Source organism: Ascaphus truei, chromosome 2 (genome assembly GCF_040206685.1).
Source record: "Ascaphus truei isolate aAscTru1 chromosome 2, aAscTru1.hap1, whole genome shotgun sequence".
Taxonomy (NCBI): Eukaryota; Metazoa; Chordata; class Amphibia; order Anura; family Ascaphidae; genus Ascaphus; species Ascaphus truei.
This window is the reverse complement of record NC_134484.1, coordinates 105,032,888-105,050,557: the sequence shown is the minus strand read 5'-3', so window position 1 is coordinate 105,050,557 and position 17,670 is coordinate 105,032,888. Positions and strand designations below refer to the sequence as shown.

The following is a 17,670-nucleotide window of genomic DNA, read 5'->3' as shown; positions in this document are numbered from 1 at the left end:
AGAGTTGGGGTAGTCTAATAAAGGATCATGGTCCTTCAAGAGCACTTAAGTGGTTAGGGAGAAATCATGATATGTGGTTACAAATAAAGGAAATATATTGCAGGGGTATAGACAAGCGTCCCTATATTGTTATGACCCAAATGGAAAAAGCAATTTAGGGCAACTGTGTATATGGTAGGAGAAAGTAGAAATAAGGGACATGACCTTTAAGTAAATTGTGTCTATTTTATTAGATTGAGAATGATGTTGAAAAGATGGATTAAAGCTGAATTCCTACTTGCTTTGCAAGTTCAGGTTCTGAAAGGATCACTTATGTTTATGATGGAAATAAGACGTCTAATAACGCCCTAACAGAGTTATTACTTTTATGTATGTAGCTAAGCTCTAGCAAAATGCACGATGGTTATTCTTTGGGAATGGGACAGTGGAAGAAAGTTTAACATTTGGAAAATGATGAGTAGCTGTTAAAGTGAATGTGATGTAACAACTTCTGCTACTTTTAAATATGGTTTAAATAAAGACACAAGCATGTTTGTTACCTTCAAACAAGGCAAAATATTTAGAATTTGTGTAATTTTTTATATGACCTTTTTCGCCGACATTTGAAACTTTGTATTGAGTATATTGCATTACTGCTTTAGCCTGTGCCCTTACAGAGGTAGACGTAAAACAACAAAAAGCAAACTTTTGGTTGCCAAAGATTTACAGATAAATCATTTATCATGTTACTGCCAAAGACCTTCAGTTAGTTTAATCATTAAAGAGCAGCTTCCAACTTCCAGTTTCACCCAAACATATACATTGCTTTTCAGGACTAAACATTCCAGCTATTCATTATTTGATTTTACTTATACAAAATAAAAAAATATTTGAAGCCTTGTCATTAAATCCACTGAATGTCCCGGTTTGTACAGTTCTATATAAATCACAAACAGGAAAAAATTAGGAATATTTGCTGAATCATCTAAACCAGTTGTGATTGAGCTTAACATAAATGTTATAACGTTACCTTCCCATGAATGTTTCTAGTTGTTTTTTTCATTTTCAACTTTTTTTTATATGTTTGGTTCTATGAGGCATAATTGCTGTAACTACCTGGTTCGGCACACTGACTGTTAAAGATTTCTGTTGCTTAAAACTAAATGGTCATTTCTTTTAAAAGCTTTTGTTACTTATTTCCATTTAAAATAATGAAGACTAAAAGCAACTAGCCACATTTGTATTTGATTAGCACTATATTTTGCCAATTATTTGTGCATAATAACAATAAAAGTAGAAAATACCAAATGAATGACATCATCTGATAATATTGTTTTTGGAATATTGTTCTCATGGTTTTCACAGCCATCACTTGGCCAACAAAAATACATATTTATCATGTAGATGCATAGGAAGGATAAGCATTTAGAGTAAAGGACCCAACAACTAGGTTGTCCAAACAAAAAACGCATAATTTATCAAGGGTGTTGTATTATGAATATCTATTCTTATTGAAAACTAAAAGAACATTTTATAATAAAATCATTACTTATTTTTTTATCTGTCATTTCCTTTCCGTCCATCTGGCAGCACCATGGGACCATGGCTAGTAGGCTCTACCTCCAGAGGTAGGACAAGATCAACTTGCACATGCCCTACTGTATATAGGGCACCTCCCTCTTTACCTGTATAGTGTTTTTTTCCTGTCCTACCTAGTGGTAGGAGCTTGCACAAAAGAGGATACCGCGTCCGTGGGTGGTGCAAGAGGCCATTGGGTGTAGAAAGGAAGGTCTGACATCGCATCACCAAGCGACCGGGAGGAGTCGGCTGCATTGCTGAGACCACATGAGCAGTGTAGTATCATTCGGAGGCACCGCTGGCACAGTGGCTGATGTCACTTCCGGTGTGACGTGCACAATGGGATCGGTGTGCACCACGTGGTCGGCGGGCATTTTAAAAAGCAGAATCAGCTGGCAGACAAACGATGACAGAGGAGACAGATGCTGGAAACACAGAGTGCAGAGAAGCAGTTTCTGAGAGGATTAACCCCGCAACTACTGTCTGATGGCAAGTAATGGAAGGGAAATGATTCAGAGGGGAAATCTTCTGAATCAGTTAAGACCAGAAAACATACAGAACACCTACAAGCTCAAATTGAACCCCCAAAATACCCACAACATATATATAAGCATATAAGTTTCACAGAGGAGTGCTACTGAGCATGGCAATTTATATTTAAAACCAGAGACATAACATAAAACACAGACAAAGCTCAGTGCACATCCAGAAAAACTTATATACGGTACAGTGCCTAAATATACATGTATAAATAACTAATAAATAAAATGGTCTTTTAGTTTAACATTTTGGCCAGTAGCACTCAGTAGCACTCCTCTGTGAAACTTATATGCTTATATATATGTTGTGGGTATTTTGGGGGTTCAATTTGAGCTTGTAGGTGTTCTGTATGTTTTATAATTCTTGTGCAGCTAGTCTTGGCTGTTTTGGAGGGTGGCAACCTCCTATCCAATTGAAGCTCACTCCCTCCCACATTTAAATGGTTAAAAGCTCACTCCATGGCATCTCCAGCTATTAGGGGAACTTGCCTGCATGCAGTGTGATTGTGACAAATCTATTACAGAGTGCTTTTCCTGGTAATGTACAGGTTAATAAAGGCTTCAATCAGACTTAGAACTTTTGCAACTCATATTGACAGATTTATTATAAATCATTCTTCCTGGCAATGCACAGGTTATTAAGAATTTATATTAGTGTAGGGACCCTTGAACGTGGTCTGCCGTGAAGTTTGGCTCAAGGGCTTACAACAATTTGGCCAAAATGTTAAACTAAAAGACCATTTTATTTATTAGTTATTTATACATGTATATTTAGGCACTGTACCGTATATAAGTTTTTCTGGATGTGCACTGAGCTTTGTCTGTGTTTTATGTTATGTCTCTGGTTTTAAATATAAATTGCCATGCTCAGTAGCACTCCTCTGTGAAACTTATATGCTTATATATATGTTGTGGGTATTTTTGGGGTTCAATTTGAGCTTGTAGGTGTTCTGTATGTTTTATAATTCTTGTGCAGCTAGTCTTGGCTGTTTTGGAGGGTGGCAACCTCCTATCCAATTGAAGCTCACTCCCTCCCACATTTAAATGGTTAAAAGCTCACTCCATGGCATCTCCAGCTATTAGGGGAACTTGCCTGCATGCAGTGTGATTGTGACAAATCTATTACAGAGTGCTTTTCCTGGTAATGTACAGGTTAATAAAGGCTTCAATCAGACTTAGAACTTTTGCAACTCATATTGACAGATTTATTATAAATCATTCTTCCTGGCAATGCACAGGTTATTAAGAATTTATATTAGTGTAGGGACCCTTGAACGTGGTCTGCCGTGAAGTTTGGCTCAAGGGCTTACAACAATTTGGCCAAAATGTTAAACTAAAAGACCATTTTATTTATTAGTTATTTATACATGTATATTTAGGCACTGTACCATATATAAGTTTTTCTGGATGTGCACTGAGCTTTGTCTGTGTTTTATGTTATGTCTCTGGTTTTCAGTTAAGACCAGGATAGGGGGGATTACTGTTTTTTATGGTGTAATATGTATCCGACAGATGTCAATCCCTCACAGTGCAGGATCTGAAGCCCCTCAAGAACCCAGTGCAGGGAATGTTAGACCCAAGAAAGTGATTACAAAGTCTAAACATTTAACTTATGCAGGATGCGAACAACCTTTACCTGACAAGTATAAGAAAAAATGGCGTAATGCCTGCATAAAAGAACTGGCGATGGAAGAAAATCCAGGCCTTTCTGGGATGGCTTCAATCAGCAATGCAGCAAATATTTGCTATTGTTAAATTCACAAATATACAAACAGCCTCAGGAACTTTGATGCAAAGGCAAGAACCTATGACCTAATATGGACAAAGAGACTATCAGAAGCGTTACTCGGTCTCATCACAGGAATCGGATTGGGAAGACTCAGCAGTTCCCAGAATAAGGTGAAGTAGTGAAGAATTTGCGCAACAGAAGATATTGACAAACTCATGAAAGCAGTTAAAAGCATTAATGGAAACAGAAGTACAAGCGCCAATAAGAAAACAAGACTATATGTTCATGGGTTCACAAAGGAAGTCAAGAGTGTTTCCAGTACATACAGTACAACAACCAAGATGCTGATTCAGGAGGAAGGGAAACTCTCGGACAAGAAACGATTCCTGTCAAGAAAATTTAACCAAATGTATCCTTTTAACTCAGTGGATTCCAGGACATGGGGTGATCCTCCAAAAGTAGACGTACCTGTAGGAAGGCTAAAAGCTTCTGAGATCCTATGGATAAAAGAGCGTAGTCGAGACAAATATTTTCAACTGCAGGTGCTCTATGCAAAATCAAAATATAGCATCAGCCTGCATTACAAGATTATTGAGAGAATGGATGATGCAATTAGAAGAAGGATTAACAACTAATGTCTCAAGAGACCAGATCCTGAAGCTATTCCCTTGGATTCCTCTGGGCATAGATTACTTATATGAAGCATCTATGGAATCCATTTGCTTTGGTCCATGCCATTTGAAGGCTCTTTATTATTCGGAGCAGAAGTAGAGAAACATGTGAAAAAATGAACAGATAACAAGGAGAAAGTTTCACCCCAAGAAAGGAGAATGGAGACAGACCAAGACCCACAGATTGTTTTTTTTTCTCTCATGGCCCAAGATCGTCTAAAAAAGAATTCAGGTCATACAAGAGCTTTAGAGGGCAGTTATTATCCACCAGGTCTAGACTAGGGGGAAGATCTTCAAGCGGAAGATCAATAGGTACCTCAAACTTCCAGAGACCAACAATCCAGACATCAGTCCAGTCATCAAATAGTGTGGAGATTCCAACAGTTTGCTACTCAGTGGCAATGAATACCGACAGATCGCTGGGTACATCAGCTAATATAGAGACTGCTCAATTGAATTCACAGAAAAAATGGCAGAAAGATTCATCATTATGCCTTCACCAGTGTGTCCAATCAAAAGGAGAACACTAAGAGAAGCAGCAGACAAATTCAAAACGGACATGGTAACCTTGGTATCACAACATCAAGAAAGGAATGGAACATATGCAGTCAACGTATTTTGTTCATGATTCCAAAAGCATCAAGAGTTCAGGTCTGTCCTGGATCTAAAATTACTAAATCAGTATGTTCACAAGGAACATTTAAAAAAGGAGTCTGTAAAGTCTGTCATCAACATTCTAAGTCTGGGAGATTTTATGGCAGCAATCGATTTAAAAGATGCTTACCAGTATTTAAAATGCATTCATCTGCTTATTTCCCAAAAAGTTCTTGAGGTTCGCCATTTAAGAAGGAGTCAAAGTGAAGCATTATCAATTCAAGACCTTAAATTTCAGCCTATCATCAGTGCCCAGAGTAATCAGAGAACACTGTATATCTGTAGTACTGTGACGGAGCGGCCTGTAGACGAGGTCAGTAAGAAGCTTAGACAGAGTGTTAAGCCTAATTGGATTGGTTTATTATCCAGTAGACAACTAAACAATAGGAACCCTGTCCCTTTCAGGCCAAAATAAATCATAAAATAAACACCTATTCCTTATAGGGAAATTAACTAAACTTTGCTGTGGCCCTTTCTAATAGCACTGGCCAGCTAAACTGGTTCCCAGCCCAAAACATATACTATCTTATGCACACAAACAGTCTTCATACTCAAGAACATAAGGACACACCTCTTCCGAGTGCCCTGGGTCCTCGCACTCCATACATCCTATGGGCATTTTGCCATTGCGTCTCGCTATCGCTGTGCAGCCTGGACTTCAGCAAAACATCAGTAAAAACTTTTCATTCACCTTTTCTTCCAGAATCAGTACCTCGCGTAGGTCACGTCTGTATTCGTTTTTCTGCTTCAGCACAGCTTCTCATAAACTTTCACACTTTTCCTGCATATACTCCAACCACATCTGGTAGCCCTATGCGGTGGTAGAACAGAGTAGATATCAAAAAGGATCATAAATATTCCCCACAAATTTGCAATCAATGCTGGGACTAGTAATGCAGACAACAGTGGTTCTACCAGTTCATATTACTGTAAGTCGGTCAAGTGACCCATTGGAATCAGAACTAAAGAACAAAATAATAACATTTTATTACATCATATTCAATTCAAACACAATCACAAGATTAAAAACACATGTACAATATTAAAATTCCCCGTAGTGGAGTGGATAATAGAGTAACCGTTAGTGATGGTATGTTCCTCCAGTAGGTGAAATAAACTCTTTATTGACATCTAGGGCAATACTCAAATAGTTCCTGCTGAGAAATGTTAATTCACAATGAATTCACGACTCTAAATGGGTATATTTACATCCTTAAAATATGCTGCAGCATAATATAATGTGAAAAATGCTGGCTAGATATATCGTAGCAGCCGTATAATAAGTCCTGAATGCTGGATGTTAGAGGCAATATATGTCTATCTGTGACAGTATTAATTAGTTCCTGCTTGATAGTAATGAAACTCAACAAACACAGAACTATAAAAGGATGTACTTGAATCTATAAATGTACCGCAGAACCCTGTTGGAGACAATATAGGTCTATCCATTTGACTATAACATGCACAGTCATAACAATTATTAGTGTCCGTAGCAATAGTATATAACACAGTTAAAGTCAGAATCTTTCTAAATGAAAATAGTAAAAGTAAGCAGCTAAACCATCTATTCCTGGTTAAATGTCTGGTTAGATATATCACTGCGGACTCAGTGATATAAGTTAGGAGACAGTGAATGTCTCTATGCGTGGTTGTAACAGTGTGAGCTGCTGCAGTTTTGACACAAATGTAGCAAGAATACCAGTACGTGTTGCATTGATGTAACGAAAGTAAGTGCCAGAGCATATCTCTCTCTCTCTAGTGAGTATGTCACATAACGAAATACCATAGTATTCAAATCGGATTAGTACACATTAGCCTGGACTAGCAGCCAATCTACGAACTCTCTCAAATAGGTATATAGTTAGTAGATAGGTCAACTACTCTGTAGCCATAAGAACAGTTCTATGCAGCATAAAAATAGATATATAAATGGATACTGGTCTCGGCGGACCAAGTCATGAAAGGAACAGTGACCCCATATACAAGCCGTAATGGATACTAAGCCGGGAGGATGTCGCCACGCTAAGATGATGTCTCAGCCGTGACGCCCTACATATCCGACGACCATTTCGCATGTACCACCACCAGTATTAGACATTTTAACATGTATATTATTAAATGCTGAATCTTATAATACTGTAAGTGGTAAGAAGTTTTTTTCTTTTGGAGTGCTAGATATATAAGTGATCTTTTGTGTGTGTATATATAGTTAATTGACACAAAGTACACCCAAATAAAATGTCAACGGGTCACACACAAAGTTAGAGAAGGATATATAACAGACCATAGGCAATGACAGTATAACATATTAACATGTTATTGACTTAGAAAAACATAATAAGAATGAGAAGGCAGCGAGGTGGAGCAAGTCCAGGGGTAACAGATGGATCTGGTCCATCGTTGGACGAGATCCTCTTGTGTACTGCGTGGGGATCGTTATTACTCTGCCAAGTAGGTTCTATTGCCTCGTGTGCCAATGAGTTGTCAACACAATTGGCCTGTGCAGAACTGCTGACCAAAGAAAAGATGGACTGCAGCCAACACCTCCCACCAACATCAGCTTTCAGTCTCAGCCAACTTGAACAGAGGCTAGTGCAGGCTTGAGAGGCTATTAGATAAATAAGTAAAGATCTAGATCTATACAGCACCTTAAAATATCAGCATTTATATGAAAATTCTGGACAGGTGAACTTATCTTTGCTCTTAGCATGCTTGTGAGGTTTTAATGACATATGTATGTATACAATATGTTTAAAGTGAAAGTACAGTTAGTACTTTAAGCAAATATTAATATAAGATGCTGTTATCGTTTTATTTTGATAGTATTATGATTGTAGTTACCACAATTAATATTAACAATATTTATTTTAAATCTGAGATCACATGGTTTATAGGTCTATGAAGTGTTGCAGAGCTACTACATATTGTACTGCTTATAGGTATATTTATTTATCTGTTCCATTTTGCGCTTCATTGTTGTTTTTCTTCCTTTTATTTATTAACAATAAAGTTCCCCTTTTTATTGTAAATATTATTATTTCCTTATCTTGGTCCCTCCCTCTCTTTGGGTTGTGGGTTGGTAATATTCCACTTTCTAAAATACAAGAAAAGTACCTTACTGAATGAAGTCAAATCTGTTTAAAAATCTCAAAGCTTAGCATTTGTAGGACTTTAAGTAAAGATAAACAGAGAAAGTAGAGTGGTGCCTAACTTATGTACTGTACCTCCCAAAACACTTCCCTATACAACAGGTGATATATAAAGGCTGTGCAAACACCAGAGACACCCTGTCACAGGAGACCAGGACTAATACACCAGACAGAAGCACAGAGTTTATAAAATTAATTTATTGAAAAAAGAAATATCCACAACTATTTACAGTAAATCAACACACACACACACACACATACACTTACAACTGGGAAACTGGGGTACCATATAAACTTAGGTGCAGGAATCTCCCTAAAGAGATTTACCCTGTGCTCCCTTCCCTGCAAAAAAATCCTCTGTAGCATCTCCCCATTGCTCTCAGCTTCTTCCCAAGCTGCTTTTTCTTTAAATCTACCTTACAACTAAACACTCTGACCTCACAGCTAACAACAAGCTGATCTTATTTCATCTAGCTAGGTGCTTGCAATATGACCCCAGCCCCTGAATGGTGGGGAAGGAAGTGCAATACCAAACACAGTTACTTGAGAAGATCACAGCACACTTTACAACATCCCCAACTGAAAACAAAATTAACCCCTGGTCCCTGAAGTGCTGGAACCAGGCTACAGAATACATATACACATATAACATAATACAAATGTATTACTGACAGGTAGGGGTAATGGCGCGCTTGACCTTTATTAAAAGCAGTCACATTTACCCCAAGCATCTCACACCCTATTATTGTTTTCCTTTTCTTTGCTGTTTTTTTTTGCAGCTGGGAGATTTTATTTAAAAAAACACTGCAACTTTACCTTAACCCATGTAACAACAGAATTTGTGTTGGATACTGTTACTGTACGCATGTCACTCTGCCTTTTGGTACCACATAAAAACTTCCTACTTTATAGAAACTATTGTTGCTAAGGGGGGCTGCAACTTGTATTATATAGGTGGCATAAGCATGTGAAATGATGCTGTATTTTATCTGATAAATTCATACAAATATATCTCATATAGGGAAGTAGAAATATTGCTCCTAAAATCAATAATACTTTATATCTGACTATATATTTTTTCATACAGCCTAAAATATTTTGAGATGGGATGTATAGAAATGCATGGCTAGTGGGAGTAGTCAATAATGTCTATGAAACTGTTATTTTTGTGTAGCCCTGGCTGGTTTTGGGCTACCAGCCTGCCCTCCTCCTGGGAGTAAGCCCTAGTAGAGCAGGCAGGCCAGGAGTAATCATGGGTTTTCCCCACCCCTATGCAGCTACAGTGAGTCACAGGGGAAGCAGTGCAACAAGGCCTTGTGTCCAATCAGGGAATCAGGACTGGCCCCTGCTTTTCCTGTACTTAAGGAGCTGCACTTCCTGATTTAGCCAGTTTGCCTCTACCCTTGAGAGAGGCTTGTCTACCCGAATAACTGTGCAGGGCCCTGTACAGTTTGGACTTCGTCCCTTAGGGGAGTGGAGTGGGGGACTCTTCTTCTTACTCTACCAGGAAGTAAGGGAAGAGTAAGGACAGATGTGGGGGCCCTGTACCTGCAGTGATTGTCCAGAGAAACATCCTGAGGGTGAAGGCCCGAATAACTGATTGTTGCTGTATATGTTGTGTGAAGCCTACAGTGTACAATAAAATGTTCCTGTTTCATGCGGGAGACTCATATCTACTGTGAGCCAGCAGGTATGCACCACCACACTCCATATAGTAGCCAAATCTCTCAGAGGGGGTGGGAGGAGGGGAGAGACATGGGTTACATTTGGTATCTATATTAGTTATGAAACACAGGGTACAAATTGAATGCATGGCTTCTACACCTAGTACCTGATCCCAGAACTCCAAAGTGGAGGCAGAATAAGGCTCAAATATCCACACTCTGTGATGTAGACTAAGTATTTGGAGTGCAGAATTTATAGTTAAATATAATATGGTGCTGCATCACGGGGGCTCAAATTATAGCGGGTTGTTGTTTGTTAGAAAAAAGGAATAGCAGCGCTATCCACTAAATGTGAAACTAATGTAGGGTAAAAAATATTAATATGTATTAGGTGAAACTCATGTAAGTGAAACACACCAATTAGTCACGAGGAAGTAAATGTCCCAAATGGGATGATACTTAAGTCCCACAGCCAGAGTCCAAAGAGGGATTTCTACGTCCCTCCAAACAGTAAGCAGAAAAGGGGAAAATGTCCTCCGGCGAACAAACGCAAGCAGGATTTCCAAATATAAGAGAAATAGAGGGATAAAACACGGAAAAAACAATATATTAATAGACAAATTGCTGTAAATTACTTAATTTAGTCAGACTAATATAGTGATGTATCAGCATGTATTATTTTCCCTGTCAGTACAGTTCTTATTCAGAGGAAAATTAATAGACAGATTGCTGTAAATGACTTAATTTAGTCAAACTAATTTGGTAATATATCAGCATATATTCTTATTTCTATCAATTCAGTTCTTATTTTTATGATAATGCATTGATAGACAAATTGATATAAATGATCAAATTGGTCACACCAATGATAATATACCAGCCTATATTATTGTCTGAGTCAATATAATGGTAAAGTCAAAGTTTACTCAAATAAATTGCGGTAAAGAAGACTTCTAATATGGATAATGCACACCTGATATGGTGATTTTTTTTGGACTCACTCATACGTTATCCAAATGGCAGTAAACGGAAATATGTTTTTTTTTCATGTTTTTTCCTTGTATTTCTCTTATATTTGGAAATCCTGCTTGAGGTACATAATATAGCAATTACAAATTGAATTCAGGGCAATGTAAAAGAGCTGACAGTACTGGGGGTAGAATAAATACTCTGAAAATTGGGGTCCATGTACTAGACATCTCAAATGGCATGTTTGGTATACAATCGATGCACAAATTATATTACACTTATAACGCGGTCTGAGTGTGGCTCCCATTTTTAAAAAGCATTTTTTTCAATCACAGATGGAGGCACACACACAACACCCCCCCCTCTCCCCCCGCACCTCCGCCACCCCGCTCTGTATAGGAGAAGTGTTCTAGGAGAGGCAACACATTATTTACATGCAGTAAGACAGACAAAGTAACTCAAGAAACACATTCAGAATTGTTCCCTCATTGAGAAGCAAGATAGTGATGCTTCAATTAAAGTTCACTGCGCATTAACTGTATCTCATCATATTGATTAATGCCTTTATATCTGCAGTTTAATCACTGTAAAGTGTTTGAGATGTTGGTGTATCCTTGGAGAACTTGCGTAAAACATGGAATCCTGAGTATCATTTGCCTTTACATTAGTAGAAAAGTCAAAAGTCACTAATAAATCACTGTGATCCACTGTGATTCAATGTAGCTGTTCATTCCTAACCCTTTTATGTAAAAACAAGTACAAATATACAGAACAATGAAAACTACTGTACTAGGATAGAACAACTACATAATGCACTGTCTGGGGGATATTTAGTAAACTTAACTAATAAGAGTGTGTGGCTGTCATGCGCTCAGGCACCCGGCTGTGTAAATCTAACATTTGGTAGTGTAGGTGGCTGAAAGGGAGGCCAGCGGAGTATGGAGAGACCACTATAGTAGTCGGGGCTCAGGGGTAAAGAAAGATAATCTTACCCCTGTCAGCTCTTTCATCTTGGGTCCGTTGCTCATTGCTAGCACTTCCCACAGCGTGCATCCGGCAAGGAAAGCATGTAGGAATGAAGAGAAAGTATCCGGTGCCACAGCAAACAGCAAATCGGACGTCAATTCAGAGGATTGTACAAAAGAAGCTTTATTGAGGTAGACACACACTTGAGAAACAGCAGGCTGCAGCACAGCCTCCTCCTCTACGCGTTTCACGTCCCAGATGAAGTGGGAGTATAGCGTATAAGCGCTAGCATAGCGCGAAACGCGTAGAGGAGGAGGCTGTGCTGCAGCCTGCTGTTTCTCAAGTGTGTGTCTACCTCAATAAAGCTTCTTTTGTACAATCCTCGGAACTGACGTCAGATTTGCTGTTTGCTGTGGCACCGGATACTTTCTCTTCATTCCTACATGCTTTCCTTGCCGGATGCAACTGTATACAGCTACAGGGGAAATGTCCCTAGCTAGGGGTTTCCCTGTAGCAGCCACAATTTGATTAGGTGAGTGGGGCCTGTCTTAGACCTAAAGGGTTAATCTGGCCTAGTCTGGATGCCACTGACACCCAGACCCAACCCTCCCTTTCTCGTCCTAGCTCCAACTGCCAGTCATACTAACTGCCAGTCCCCATAACTGTCAGAACTCCAACTGTCAGAATTCTAAATGCCATGCATTTCTCAGCCCTATTGGTTGCCTGGCAACATGTGGTCTGCAGCCCCTGAGGCTGCTGGGACTTGTAGTTCTCCTGCTGTGCTATACACATAATGGCTGCCGCTTGCGCTTGCTACTGCGGGTCCCCCCGCACTCTCCCCAGAGTCCGCTGCCTATGGAAAGGTAAGGGGACAAACAGGGGACCAGGGGGACCCAGGCTATATTTAATCATCACCTGAGACAGCACGAGCGTGGAATACCATTATTTGTGTATCTGAATGAATAAATATTGGAAAAGAATTCAATCTGTGGATTTATTGACCCTGTAAAAACTGTCTGAACTGACACAACGATTACTGTATATGCTACATAAATTTAAACTCTTTTGGTATGTGCACAATTTTTTTAAATGAAAGCAAATATTCAAGAGGACTGTTTCAACCAGAAGTGAATCTCTTCAAAAGCCTTGCAATGCTGAAACCATTTCCTCCTCTTTACACCAATGGAGAACTGGTTAAGAGACATTAACTAAAATCCTTTAGTCTTGCACCCAAAAACTGACTTTACTTGTGAATATTTAATATTCAGTTTTATTTTAATTTCTTATATTTTTAATAAATTGTACATGTGTTTTTTGCAATACTGTTCAATCATAAATTACAGGAGTCGCCTTCAGCAAGTAATACAGTTTTTTACATTTTTCCCAAATATATATTTCTATCCCTCATTTCTCACTGTCCCCTCCCCTTGCCCCCTCTGTGTTCTTTTTACTGGTTAATTAGCTCCACAAGAACACTCTCTTTTGTCTACACATCCAAAGGACTTTTAATATTGTTAGCACTTTTTCTTTCTTTCAGTCAATTTCTTAGAGCCAGGCGAATCGTCAGTACATTGGAAGCAGTCCTGCAAAGACTTAATGAAATGCAGTGAAAATTCTCTGATAGGGCTTATCCCACCCCACTCCCCCTAACACAGCATAGTTAGGCAGAGATCCCTCCTAGGGCTAATTTATTTGACAACGAGTCTCAAGTTCAGGGCTCTACAAGGGACTTTTCGGTCCCATTTATTTCTACATATGTGACTTGGAGTGGCCAGATTAAAAACTTAATTCTCTGTCACAGGCATCTCCTGAGTACCGATGATTCCCTGGCCCCTATGTTAACTAATAATTCTCTCTTCTAATAACAAGGTAAACAACTAAGGGATCATCTCATTAAGGTGGGTTTCGGAGGTAAAACCAAGACCCAGACTTTTTTAGGGACCCCAAAAGTCAGTACCTACCGATGCTGTAGCTAATATAGCAATATGCAAGAGGGCAATCAATTTTCTCACCCTCTCTCTGGTAAAATGTTTTCTTCATTAAGGAATTTTGCACCTGTCTGTCCCGGAATGTCATTCACCTCATTAAATGCCCATGTGGGTTGGTGTACGTGGGTGAGCCAATAAAGTGTGTCAAGAATAGGATAAGACAGCACAAAGCTGCCATCCGCAGGTGTGCTCTGGAGGCCCCTTGAAGTGGCACACCACTTCACACAAGCTGGACACAATGCGAGCCAACTTTGGTACCAGGTCATCGATAGTGCTGAGAAGAGTCGTCGGGTGGTAGCCTTATTAGATGGATACTACAAAAGGATTGCAAATGGATCAGACGACTAGGCACTTTAACACCTGAGTTTATTCATAAGGAGCTGGATTTAAGCTGTTGCTTTTAATTATAGGGGTATTTATCACCCTGTGGTTCACCCCCTTGTTTTGGTGCCTGCCCCTGTTTATACATTAACATGGTCTACAGGTGACCAGTGGCCGGCTTCCATGGATCTTCATTTACTGACACAATATCCCTACCCTCAGTTTTTTCGAGTCCGTACATTGTACTGTTGTTCCCTGCCCTTGATGTGTGTGTCCATGGCTCGCTCCAGTCATCCAATTACTATCGTTTATTTGTGCTAATGATCTGTCCTTTATTGCCTTGGTTATCACCCACCAGTACTCAATGCACTATATCATAGACTTAGCATACTGCTGGCTGACGGCTCATGAGAGCTCTTACCCTCAGTAAAGAAAAAATTGTCCTCCTCGGCGCTGTTCTTCCTCAATCAGTGCTCAGTGTTTTGTATCAAAAACAAGAGAAAAGAAAACAGTGTATAGTAGTAGACCGTGCACTTAATATTATCCTTGGGTAAATACCCTACCAACTGTACAAGAAAATAATGGTAGACAGATACCATATATCTTAGGCCACAATTCTTTAAAGACACTAAACCGGAGAAAAGAACATTGGGTATATGATTTCAGAGAAAATCACCTTGAGTGATTTCCTCTTACCATCATTGATTAATTCTTCATTAGGTCCTTGCTGTTAGTTGTTGCCAGGTTATTTCTACCTTTTCCACCTATATTTGCATATTTTTTTCTTCATGCTATTATAACGCTGATTGGCAGATGTTTTACCACCTTGATATATCCACAATAAAGTGAGAGATAAGACATCACACTGTTTTATGTTAAAGAAAAAGGCTTTTCTTTATTTAAATACAATTTTTCTCTTTAAAAAAATTATTTTTGCCTATTTGACGCTGCAACCGTGCATTGTCTTGATTTACCATTTTAGGGATGCCGTCTGGAAAAGCTACAAAGTAACTGGCACTACCAATGATCTTAATAACTACAGGAATTTGAGCTTAGAGGAAGATGAGTTTAATTTGGGAAATGTCTAGATGCAGGAGCGTCCCAATATTTTGATGTTAAATGCAGGGGGAATGGGATAGGGCAGGGGTGCGCAAACTGAGGGGTGCGCCCCCTTGGGTGGGGCGCAAGATTATGTAGGGGGGGCGCGGGCTGCTTGCAGGGAAATCTGGGGGCAGGCAGAGCTGTGCACGGGCGGCCAGAAGCTCCGTGCTGCTGCTTCTATGTGTCTGTGTCTTGCAGAGGGGGCGAGGCTTCTCTCTGCACACAGACTGCCCCTCCTTCTCTTCCTGTCTGCTTCCCGCACCAGTTTTCAGCAGCATGGGGGGTTGGGGATCGGAGCATGTCCCCCCCCAGGTGAAAGAGTGTGTGTGTTTGTGTATTGAGTTTGTGTGTGTGTGTGTGGGGGGTGGGGGGATTGAGTTTGTGTGTGTGTGTGTGTGGGGGGGATTGAGTTTGTGTGTGTGTGTGGGGGGGGGGGGTTGTTTGTGTGTGTGGGGGGGATTGTGTGTGGGGGGGATTGTGTGTGTCTGTGGGGATTGAGTTTGTGTGTGGGGGGATTGAGTGTGTGTGGGGGATTCTGTGTGTGGGGGGATTGAGTGTGTGTGTAGGGGAGAGGGGAATTGAGTGTGTGGGGGGATTGAGTGTGTGTGGGGATTGAGTGTGTGTGTGTGTGTGGGTATTGAGTGTGTGTGGGGGGGGGATTGAGTGTGTGTGGGATGGGATTGTGTGTGTTTGATTGTGTGTGTGTGTGTGTGTGGGGGGGGATTGTGTTTGTGTGTGTGGGGATTGTGTGTGTGTGTGTGTGGGGATTGTGTGTGTGTGTGTGTGGGGATTGTGTGTGTGGTGATTGATTGAGTGTATGTGGTGAGTGTGTGTGTGTATGTGTGGTGATTGAGTGTATGTGGTGAGTGTGTGTATGTGGTGATTGATTGAGAGAGTGTGTGTTGTAATGCAGTGGTGCCCAAACTGGGGGGGATGAGGCGCAAGATTATTAAGGGGGGCGCAGGCGGCGTGCGACGAAAACTGGGTGCGCGGGCCGGCAGACGCTGTGCGCGAGAGGACGCAAAAGCTGTGCGCGAGGGGCGGCCAAGAAGATGTGCACGGACGGGCAGCCGAAGATGTGTGCGGGTGGCTGAACAGGATAGTGCAGGTGGCGGCCACGTGATGGTGTGTGAGCGCACGCGCAGGGGCTTTGGAGGTACGGGGAGGAGCACGCCAGAGCACGGTGAAGTCAAACGCCCCTCCTTCAGTGTCTGCCCTGCAATAGCACTGTGTTCCTGCTCTCCTCCGCTGGCAACCTGCTTCGCTGCGATCCTCTGCAAGTGAAAGGGTAGGCTGCACCTATATCAATCATACTATGAATGTACAGAAATAATGTGTACGTACGCTCTCCCAAGCTTGGCGCTTGGGGAGACAAACAAAATTGACTTTGTAGTGCACTCAGCAGCAGTCAATACACAAACACAGCCACACACAAATAGCCCCGATCCACGCTTGCAAAATTATGCAGGACACCCTGTGCTCATGCTTGGAGAGTTGGTGATGTCACCGCTCTCAGCGGCAGCGTGGACACAGCCTAATTTTGCAAGTGCGAGCTGTTGAAATATGTAAATATTTAAATATCTTTAGATTTATTTTGTATACCGTTTAATAAAGGTTTTTTTTTTCATGTGATTTTGATTACATCAGGCAGGGGGGGCCTGAGAAATTTTATGGATGAAAAGGGGGGCTCAGCATAAAAAGTTTGCTCACCCCTGGTTTAGGGAAAGATCTATTTAATAAGCTAGTTAGGGACAGAGGGGATTTGAGCCCCTTGCAGTTTCATCAGTTTATCAGCATTGTAGGCGGCGCGTGCCGAGGTTTAGAACAGAAAACATATTTATGGGGAAAATAAAATATAGCCGAGGTTTTTAACAACAAAAATACAGCTTATGTTTCAGCAGAAAAAAAAATAGCCAAAAGAAACATACCTAGCTCCGTGTGGAGCACTGACTAACACAAGAACTTAGTCCCAATCTGTGGGTTGGAGGGCTAAGCCTCTTACCAAAAATAACAAATTCCGTGTGGGGTAAAGTTTATCTTTCAGCCACCAGCTTCCTACGGATTGGGATAGGGTGAAAAAATGATATACCCTATATCTGAGCGCCGTGACCATTAAAGTGCTAATTAACAATTCTAATAAAATGAAATGTGTGTGATGACCAAAAACATTTGTGCGTGATTGGTATAAGCTGCCATGGGGTTCCTACCTAAAAAATAGCTCACAAATTTGTATACAGACAATAATAACACAATGCAAAAACCCGGCGCTAATGATAACAACAGTTACCCCAGTCCAATGTAATGTCCATACAGATTGGAAAAGTTCTCTTTGTATTTCAAACAAAACTGAAGTGGTGAATCC

General features: G+C 40.4%; 2 long non-coding RNA genes across 2 annotated transcripts in view; one reads left to right on the top strand and one right to left on the bottom strand.

The window, feature by feature from the left end:
- Positions 1-12,057, bottom strand: part of LOC142488553 (uncharacterized) — a 51,967-nt gene extending 39,910 nt beyond the window's left edge. The window contains exons 1-2 of the long non-coding RNA XR_012799487.1: positions 11,925-12,057; positions 5,842-5,961 (exon numbers count right to left, since the gene is read on the bottom strand). This is a non-coding gene — a long non-coding RNA (uncharacterized LOC142488553). The remainder of the gene's footprint in view (positions 1-5,841; positions 5,962-11,924) is intronic.
- LOC142484363 (uncharacterized) overlaps positions 1-17,670 on the top strand; it is a 116,306-nt gene that overhangs the window by 46,166 nt on the left and 52,470 nt on the right. The gene's annotated exons all lie outside the window — the stretch shown is intronic.